Source organism: Marmota marmota, unplaced genomic scaffold (assembly GCF_001458135.2).
Source record: "Marmota marmota marmota unplaced genomic scaffold, marMar, whole genome shotgun sequence".
Taxonomy (NCBI): Eukaryota; Metazoa; Chordata; class Mammalia; order Rodentia; family Sciuridae; genus Marmota; species Marmota marmota.
Window position 1 is genome coordinate 4,353,207 of NW_025999998.1, and position 8,687 is coordinate 4,361,893.

At 40.5% G+C, this 8,687-nt stretch overlaps 1 protein-coding gene across 12 annotated transcripts in view; it reads right to left on the reverse strand.

Moving 5' to 3' along the window:
- The window catches only part of Kdm4c (lysine demethylase 4C), a 387,556-nt gene that overhangs the window by 283,438 nt on the left and 95,431 nt on the right, over positions 1-8,687 (reverse strand). The window lies entirely within an intron of this gene.

An 8,687-nucleotide genomic window follows, 5' to 3' on the forward strand; every position in this document is an offset into this window, starting at 1 on the left:
TTTTTGCTGTGAGGTTATTTAGTTTTGACTTTTAATTTTCAAGAGATTATGGGTACTATCTTTTTAACTTTTAAGATATTTCTATTGACAACAAGACCAAAAAAATTATTATACCGACATTTATATTTCCCCCCAAAGAACATTGTAATTTTCAAATTTTAAAACAAAAAGTTACCAGCCTTAGTAATGTAACTTATATTTATGAATTTGTGACTTTTTAAAAATCTTGATCATAGCAATAATTTTTCAGCCCTGAAGAAATACTCATTTCTAATTCCTGATGTTTTCAAAAGTAAGGTCCTTGAAATTATTTATTATGGAGTTACTAACAAGTTTTTAAAATAGTAATCTCATAATATCCTATAAAAATCTAAATTTTAAAAAGCTAATTTAATGAGGAAATTTATAGATATTGAGAATAAGTTTAAAATCATTTAATGTTTTAAATAAAAGATATATTTTTTGAAGTCCTACCTTTCTCGTGTTTACTATCTTAATATCCATAAAGTACAAGTCATATTTTTACTGACGTAACTTATCTAAATGTATTTAACACCACACTTGGTTGCATTAATGCCACTGATAACATATGCAAAACTTAATTGGATCCAATATAACTAGGCAATTCAGTAAGAGAAAACTCAACCATATATCCTGTTCCTTAAGGCACAGCTAATGAAATTATTCCAACTGAACTGAAGAGATAAAATTTTAGCATAGCTAAATGACAATAACCCAATGTTATACTTAAGTCTTCTTTTTCCCAGTTTTTAATCCCTGGTTTACATTTTGAATATACCCAGAAAAGGAAAAATAGAATATATGCATATATACATGTGAGCTCATAGTCAAGATGATAATTTCCATCACACACATACACATGCACACGCGCATCCCACTGATATACAGCAGGTATGTCCATAGAGAGCTGGATGTAAATGGAGATGTTATACATTCAGACTCATTTTTCAAAAAAATATGCAAAGTTAAGGTTTCTCAATCTTAAATTTAACTACTGTTTAGAGAAAAAATAAATATATTCATCTGACAAAGGACAAGGGAAACAATAAGGCAAGATGGTTCTATCCTAACTCTGATCTTTGGTTTACTCCTTCTAGGATATGAATCATACGTATTCACTCTTCTTTTACCTATACACTCAGACAGTCCTTCACAATCTAGTCATATAAATCCTTTTCTACCAGTGTACTATTTCCCAGTTACTATAGGCTAAATGATTTCAATTGGTTCTACTTTTCTTCTTAAGATTTAGGACAGTATCTTAGTCTACTTCCAAATTCTATAAAGGATCCAGTTTGTGTTAAGATCATAAATTAAATGAATGCCAGGCTCAGTGGTGGATGCCTATAATCTCAGCAGCTTAAAAGGCTGAGGCAATAGGATCCCAAGTCAGAGGCCACTCTGGGCAAGTTAGTGAGACCCAAGCAACTTAATGAGACCCTATTTCAAAAAATAAAAAGGACTATGAATGTAGCTCAGGAGTGAAGCACCCCTGCATCCAATCCTCAGTACCAAAACAAGAAACAAAAACAAAAACAAAATATCCTTATGGCTAACCAACCCTTGCTATAATAGCTTTGGAAATCATAGAAGGATGAAGACTTCCTTCCAATCACTGCCTCCACACAGGAAGATACATTTCCCAAGTAGAACCACACCCTCACCCAGAAAGCCACACTGTAGTGATATCCACTAAAGCACAAAAGCATGAAAACAAATAGGACACTCCCTGCCCTGTTATAGACATTATCTTGCTCAAACCCATTCATCTCCATGTTTATGCCTATGAAATACTTTGCATGGTTCTGAATGTATTACCAATCTATGCTTTGTTGGATAATATTTAAATAATAGCCACGTGGCTGCATAATGTTTCATACAAAAATAATTTACAATGTTCCCTAAATAAGCCCAAGGTCTTGCCCCAGAGTCTGAAAAGGACAGTCAAACCTGAAAATAAGTAATAATTGCAGTAACATGCAAAGTAATTATCAGATGGTACTACTCTTCTGTGCATAAGCAGATGCAACATGATAAAGCAACTGGCAAAGTATAGTTTACATTTTTAGGGATTCACCCAAGAGTCAAATCAATTAGTTTCTCATGGTAAACAATAAATTCAGACAGCTACTCCACTCAGTAGTCACAAAGCAATATTCACACACATATAAAACCTTGTTCACACCTTATGACAACTACTTTAAGTAATTATCTCACTCTGCCAATAAAGCCCAAGGGAGTAGAAAAACAATTTGTTGTCTGCATACAAGTCACAGGGCTAGAAGGGTCCTTAAAGATAATCTAGTTCACTGCTTCTAAACATTTGTTGTTTGGTTTTTGTTGTTTGTTTTTCTTTTGATTATTTCTGTTCAAGTCATTACCAGGACAGAATCTAACACCTCCTAATACCAGCAATAAAGGGCAACTGGGAGAATGAAGAACAACATAGAATCATATCCTTTGGGGATGGGGAACCTAGCATACTCTGAAAACAAGCACCCTAGGTGATTCTGACAGGGCAACAGATGGGGAAGACAGAATAAATCTTCTAATTACCTCATCCAAGGACCTAGGGAATGACTTCCCCACAATCTCCCTGATGCCTCAACCTGCTGATCAATCCCCTCACCTCTTCTGGAGGAAGGATCTGTAATATGCCACAGGTATTATTTAAAGATTTTTCTTAAGATTTTCTTTCATTAATACCACAAGGAATAACTTAAGTCAGAATGCTAAACAAAAAAATTCATATAGCACTTTCAAACTAGAAAGCAACATGGCTTCTACAGTTGCAGATTTGTGTAGTCCTTGCCTGCAGGTACCTGACTTTCATTTCAGAGCTCCCCAAAGGACTCCCAGTCTTCTCTGAAACAGCAGCCCTGAAAATCCAACCGCGGCACTACCTTCATGGGTAACCACAACAATCTGAAACCAAACCATTACAATCTGCTTCAATCCACACCACAAGAACGAACAGAAGGAAAGATGAGGCAAGAAAACAGCAAGATGCAGACATCTGCATGTGTTTTCCAAGCACCATCCTCTCCAGAGTGGAATGTTCATTTCACAAGAACCGAGAAAACCATCTGAGATCTTACACAAGACACTTAACCACTGACAGATCTTATCTATCTCACAGAACAACACTAAAAGGATAAAATTCTATGTTTAGCAGCTCATTATTTAATGACAGGTACAAGGCAATGAATGAGGTGAGCCTGACTGGCTGACCCCATATATCCAGGAAACCTGAGAATACATTCAAGAAAAACTGGTTCAAACAATCACATCACCAGAGCTAGACAGGCACATTAAAGGATGATTATAATTTGAAGATTCCAGTAGGGCAGCCCACCTAATCAATACCCAAGTTATATTTGTCAACCTTTTACTTGTTCTTGAGAGTTCTCATGCATTTGCCTGCATCTCCCTGTCCCCACTCCCACCACCCTGCATTTGCCTGCAACATCCTGCTCCCTATCAAACTGACTACCATTGCAGCCTCCTAACCAGTCACTCTGCCTCTAGCCTTGCCTCCTCTATCCAGGAACCCTGACCAGAGTACTTATACTTTAGTTCTTCTTTCCACCCCCATTTCCAGTCCTGCTGAAAATCTATCTAGCAGGAAGACCTGGTGACTAAGTAGAGGCACACTGGAGGTACATATGCAGATGGAGTAAACAATCTCAGTCAGAGGATCTCAAGTTCTATGCCCCTGACATCACCTAATATTTCTATGAAAGTTTCCCATTACCTCAGAAGTCTCAACATACACAAGATTATATTCATGATCTCCCCTTTTAAGCTGGATCACTCTCCTAGCATTTCCACTTTGGTTCACACCTCCTTATTTCTCATCCTCTCTGCAAAACTGCCAGTAACAAAACCTATTCATTCTACCTCTTCAAAATCTCATATTCAACTCTCCCTGCAGCGCTGCCCCAGCTTCAAAATTTCTCAGCCTGGACTATAGACTATTGTCATAACTGAACTCCCTACTGTATCTCTCTCTGGGTGGCTGCAGTTCTCATATTAGTATCACAGCATTAAAACCTTTATTCCTCACTTTCTGGCATTCAAGATTCCCCAACTTTCCAAACATGCACACTCTCTCCCAGTAGGCTGGACTACAAATTCTTCTGTCACTGAATGATTCTACCTTACCTCTCACCTCAAAGAGGCCCCTCTGCTTCAGGTTCCATATCCTTGGAGTTTTCTTTGACCATTATAAGTCTCAGCAACCTCACCCATTTTTTCCCTCCTGGAGCTCTTCAGTTCAATTTTTGATATGGCATTTATTATCTACTACTTTCCAAAGTTAGCCTCTGTTGAATGTGCATGAATCATTTTTGTCTTGACAGATACTGTATTCTGTGGGGAAGAGAAGACCTACCATCTCCCAGAAAGGTTCCCATAAATTATCCTTTGTAGCATACCTTGTATAGTGAACATCTGGTCCACAGTCAGGCACTTAATTACTTGCCACCGTCACTCTATTATGTGGCTTAACCTAAATTCTTTCAGGACATGGATATATCTCCTGCTTTTCTGTACCTCTTGAAAACCATCAAATAAAATGCCTACCATTATATATCCTCAACTATATAACCAATTTATTAAAGAAATTAATAATTGTTCATTTAACTTTTTTGAAAGTGTTTTGCTTCAGATACAATGAATAATGCCAACAGTTCTGCTAACATGAAAACCTATGAATCACTTATGAACTATGAATACACTAATCAGATATGCATGGGTAATGTTTAATGTAAAGTCAAAGTCTTATGTCCTTTTAAAACATATATTCATTTTGAAGATCAAAGAAAACAGATCCCTCTAAGCATATCTTTGTGCAGTTTACCAAAAAAAAATGGACCAAAAATGATATTAGTCTAGTGACTGCAATACAAATTCTAAAATCTGAATGAAAATAGGCTGATACTACAAACTGTCAGTAAGTAATGCTATGCTTTTCAAAGCATTACTAGATCCATTTCCCTGATTCAGATTTTCTCCTTTCAAGATTACTATGCAAGGGCTGGGAATGTGGCTCAATGGTACAAAGTTTCCATAGCACACATGAGGCCCTGAGTTTCATCAGTCCACTTACTTGTGTAGTAGTATTATTCAAAGAATATCTCCTATTTCTAAGATTATTCCCCAAAACCACCCTGGGACTATCAATAATGTTCTCTCCTACCCAGACCTCTCACATTGCTCAGTCAAAAGCAGCCACCACAGACCCTTCTGATGCTCACACCAACAGGTGTGCTGGCACCTCCCACTGGTCCAGGTCCTATGACATCCATGACCACAGAGGGGATTGCCCATTCCAGGTCTAATCACATTTAGGCAGGTCAATCCTGAAACAAGGCTGCTCCAAAGGCTGTGTGAAGAGGCCCTTTTCTCCTTTGTTTACATTTCTCCCTTTTTGTTGTTGTTGTTCTTATTGGTTGGTTGAGGTTTTTTGTTTGTTTTTGTTTTTTAGTACTGGGGATTGAACCCAGGGGCGCTCTACCAACACTTTTTATTTTATTCTTGAGACAGGGTCTGGCCTCAAACTTGTGATTCTGCCTCCCAGTCGCTGGATCACAGGAGTGCACCACTGCACCCAGCTATAATTCTTCGTGTTGCTGTTTTTATCACAGCTATCCCCTGTGAAGAATCAAGCTCACAACCTCAAGGACAATTTTTAACAGATAATAGCTCTAAGATGACTCCTCCCTCTCTTACTGGCATAAGCTTGTGTGCCTGACTTATCTTATACAGTTACTGAAGGGTTAAGCAGAGTTCCCTTGGATCTCTTCCCTGGACCTCCCCCATTTAGACACAGAGTCTGAAGAGAGGAGGGCAGAACTGAGGGGGGGGCGAGTCCCCAGGAGAGGGCTGGGCCCAGGAACCCTACTTGAGCAAAAGAGAGGATGCAAACATCTGCAAGGCAGCCCCCAACCCTGGCAGACAGGAGCCCAGGCAAGCTCCCAGAAGATCCCACCCCCTCACATGAAACAGGCAGGCAGCAGAAGATGCTGGGAATCATGAAGCCTGGCTGGCTGATTAGCTGGCTGGCCAACAGGCCACCTGACAGAAAGAATCACCAGAACATATATTACTAGCTCCCCATTCTCTCCTAAGGAAGCTTGGCTCCTGACAGGGTCCTTACCACCATGGAAGGTCTATAGAAACTGCAGCCTCAAAATATGCCTCCATGGTGAATGGTGTGTACTGATCTTCCCAGGTCTTCAGAAAGGGCAATTTGCTCTGCCTCCCTCTACATGCAGCAAGCCCCAACCATTCTGATTTCTGGGTGCAGGGAAGGGAAGCCTACTTCACCCCTGAGGCAGGCAAATGGTTCCCACCATTCATCACGGAGTTGGGGGCACCGCAATGCTACCCACAGAACAAACGCCCAGGCCATCTCTATGTTCCACTGCTTCTTGCCCACCACAAAGTAACCCATATATCTCTTTACTGACATCCGTAGGTTTGGGTGTGGGGAGTACTGGGGATTTAACCCAGGTCAGCCTTGGCGAGCCCCCATTTCAAAGTTTAAAAAATAAATAGGGCTCCTCCATTTGGAGGAGCTCCACATGGCTCCTCCATGGTTAAGCTCAGCACCCTGGGTTCAATCTCCTGTTTAAAAGCAGGGAGGGGGGAGTTCAGTGAAACGGTAATGATGATCAATAAATGATTACAGCTCATCACAGCTACCACTTATTGAGCACACACAACCACCAGAGCTTATGCTAAGATATTATAATACAAGTTCTACTGCTGCCTCCATGTTACTAAGAAAGAAAACAAAGCTTGTAGGGATCATTTCATTTCAGCACAATGAATGATAAAGCTGGTCCGAACCCCAGATCTTTCTGACACCAGTGCCTAGAATAGCCCATATACTATTCCTGTATCCCCTACAATTACCACAAAGATATCAACAAGAATGAACTGACGGGGTTAGAGGAGCACATCTCTCCTCCAAAGACACAAGCATCCTCTATAATGATCAAGCACAAGACGGCAGCATTTTAAATGAATTGTAAACTGAAGGTACCAAGAACAAAGCCATAAATTACTATCTAAAAGTTTAAAAAGGGGGGGGGTGCTGTTTTGTTTTATTTCATTTTATTTGGTTTTGATATTGTTACAAAAATGCTTCATAAATCAAATGTATTATAACTGTATTATATTGAATTAAAAATCAAAAATTTCTGAAATATTTGTATATTTCCAATTAACTGTGTGAAAAAGAAGACTAAACAATGTGTGTTCCAATGCTACATTTTCATATTAATTATGGTGGTAAGTTTTAAAACTTGGGCACTAATTTATTAAAGTTTAAGCACTAATATTTTAAATTAGAAAGTTTCAGTTCAATGGAAAATAGAACATTTCCTACTTAATTTTCTGTTATTAAAAATAAATGAATGTGAAAACAAAGTTATAACTCTAGAGATGCTGGGGCAACTTGCAGACGGGCCCTTCTGACAAGGCCTCTATTGCCTTCACAAAGGAAGCTCCCCACACATTCAGTACTAAAAGGATTTTACAAGTACTAGATGATCTAGGCAACTAACTTCCTTCCAAACTGCACTGCACACATCCTCCCCTATCCACCTCCAGGGATCCCAAGGTTTCCTGCAGGTGCCTTGGATGCAGTTGGTAAGGGAAAGCCTCCAGCCACACACAGTGGTCAGTCAGCTCTCCCTTTATTTTCTGTTTATATATTGAGTTTCTATAGAAATTTGCATTTATAGAATGTTTTAAAATCTCTGCAACAGGTCAATGTTTTCCTAAGCAGGGATCCACCACAGAAAACGTTTTCTGTTTATATATGTGTGTTCTGTGGTAAGATTAGATAGCACCAAAACTTTGCCAAGAACAAGAATTCTGTTACTGCTATAAAATACAAGGGTGATAAAAGCTGTATGTCTAAAATGCAAGTTTCATAAAGACCATTCTGTCTTGTTTACTATGGTGTCACTGATACCTACTCCAGTTCCTGACACAGGTGTGGGCTCAATAAGAATTTAATGAATAAAAATGAACAAAAATATAAATAACCAAACAGATGCAACAAGATGCTGATGTCAAACCAAAACCTTATGCAGACTAGGCAAGTGTTCTTTCACTAAGCCACATTCCCAGCCCTGGGTCAAGCATTGATAAAACAAAATAAATGCCATTTGGGAGAAGAGGAGCAGCGGCCTGCTGAGAGGCAGAGCCGCCAACTCCCACTGCGCCAGCAAGGTAGAGGGAACTGTGACCACCCACAGAGCAGGCCCAGCGGCCTGCTGAGGGGCAGAGCCGCCCCCCACCCACCCCCCGCCTGCCAGGTAGGCGGAACTGTGACCACCAACGGAAAAGGCCCAGTGGCCCGCGGAGGGACAGAGCTTCCAATCACTCCTGCAAGGTAGGCGGGCCTGCCACCCACCGGCAGAAGAGGAGCAGCGGCCTGCTGAGAGGCAGAGCCGCCCCCTCCCCCCGCGCCTGCAAGGTAGACGGAACTATGATCACCATCAGAACAGGCCAGACCTGCAACCGACAGACATAACAGGCCCAGTGGCCTGAGGAAGGGTAGAACCGACCCCCCCCCCCGCGCCTGCAAGGTAGGCGGACCTGCGACCCACTGGCAGAACAGCCCCAGAGGCCTGCAGAGGGGCAGTGCC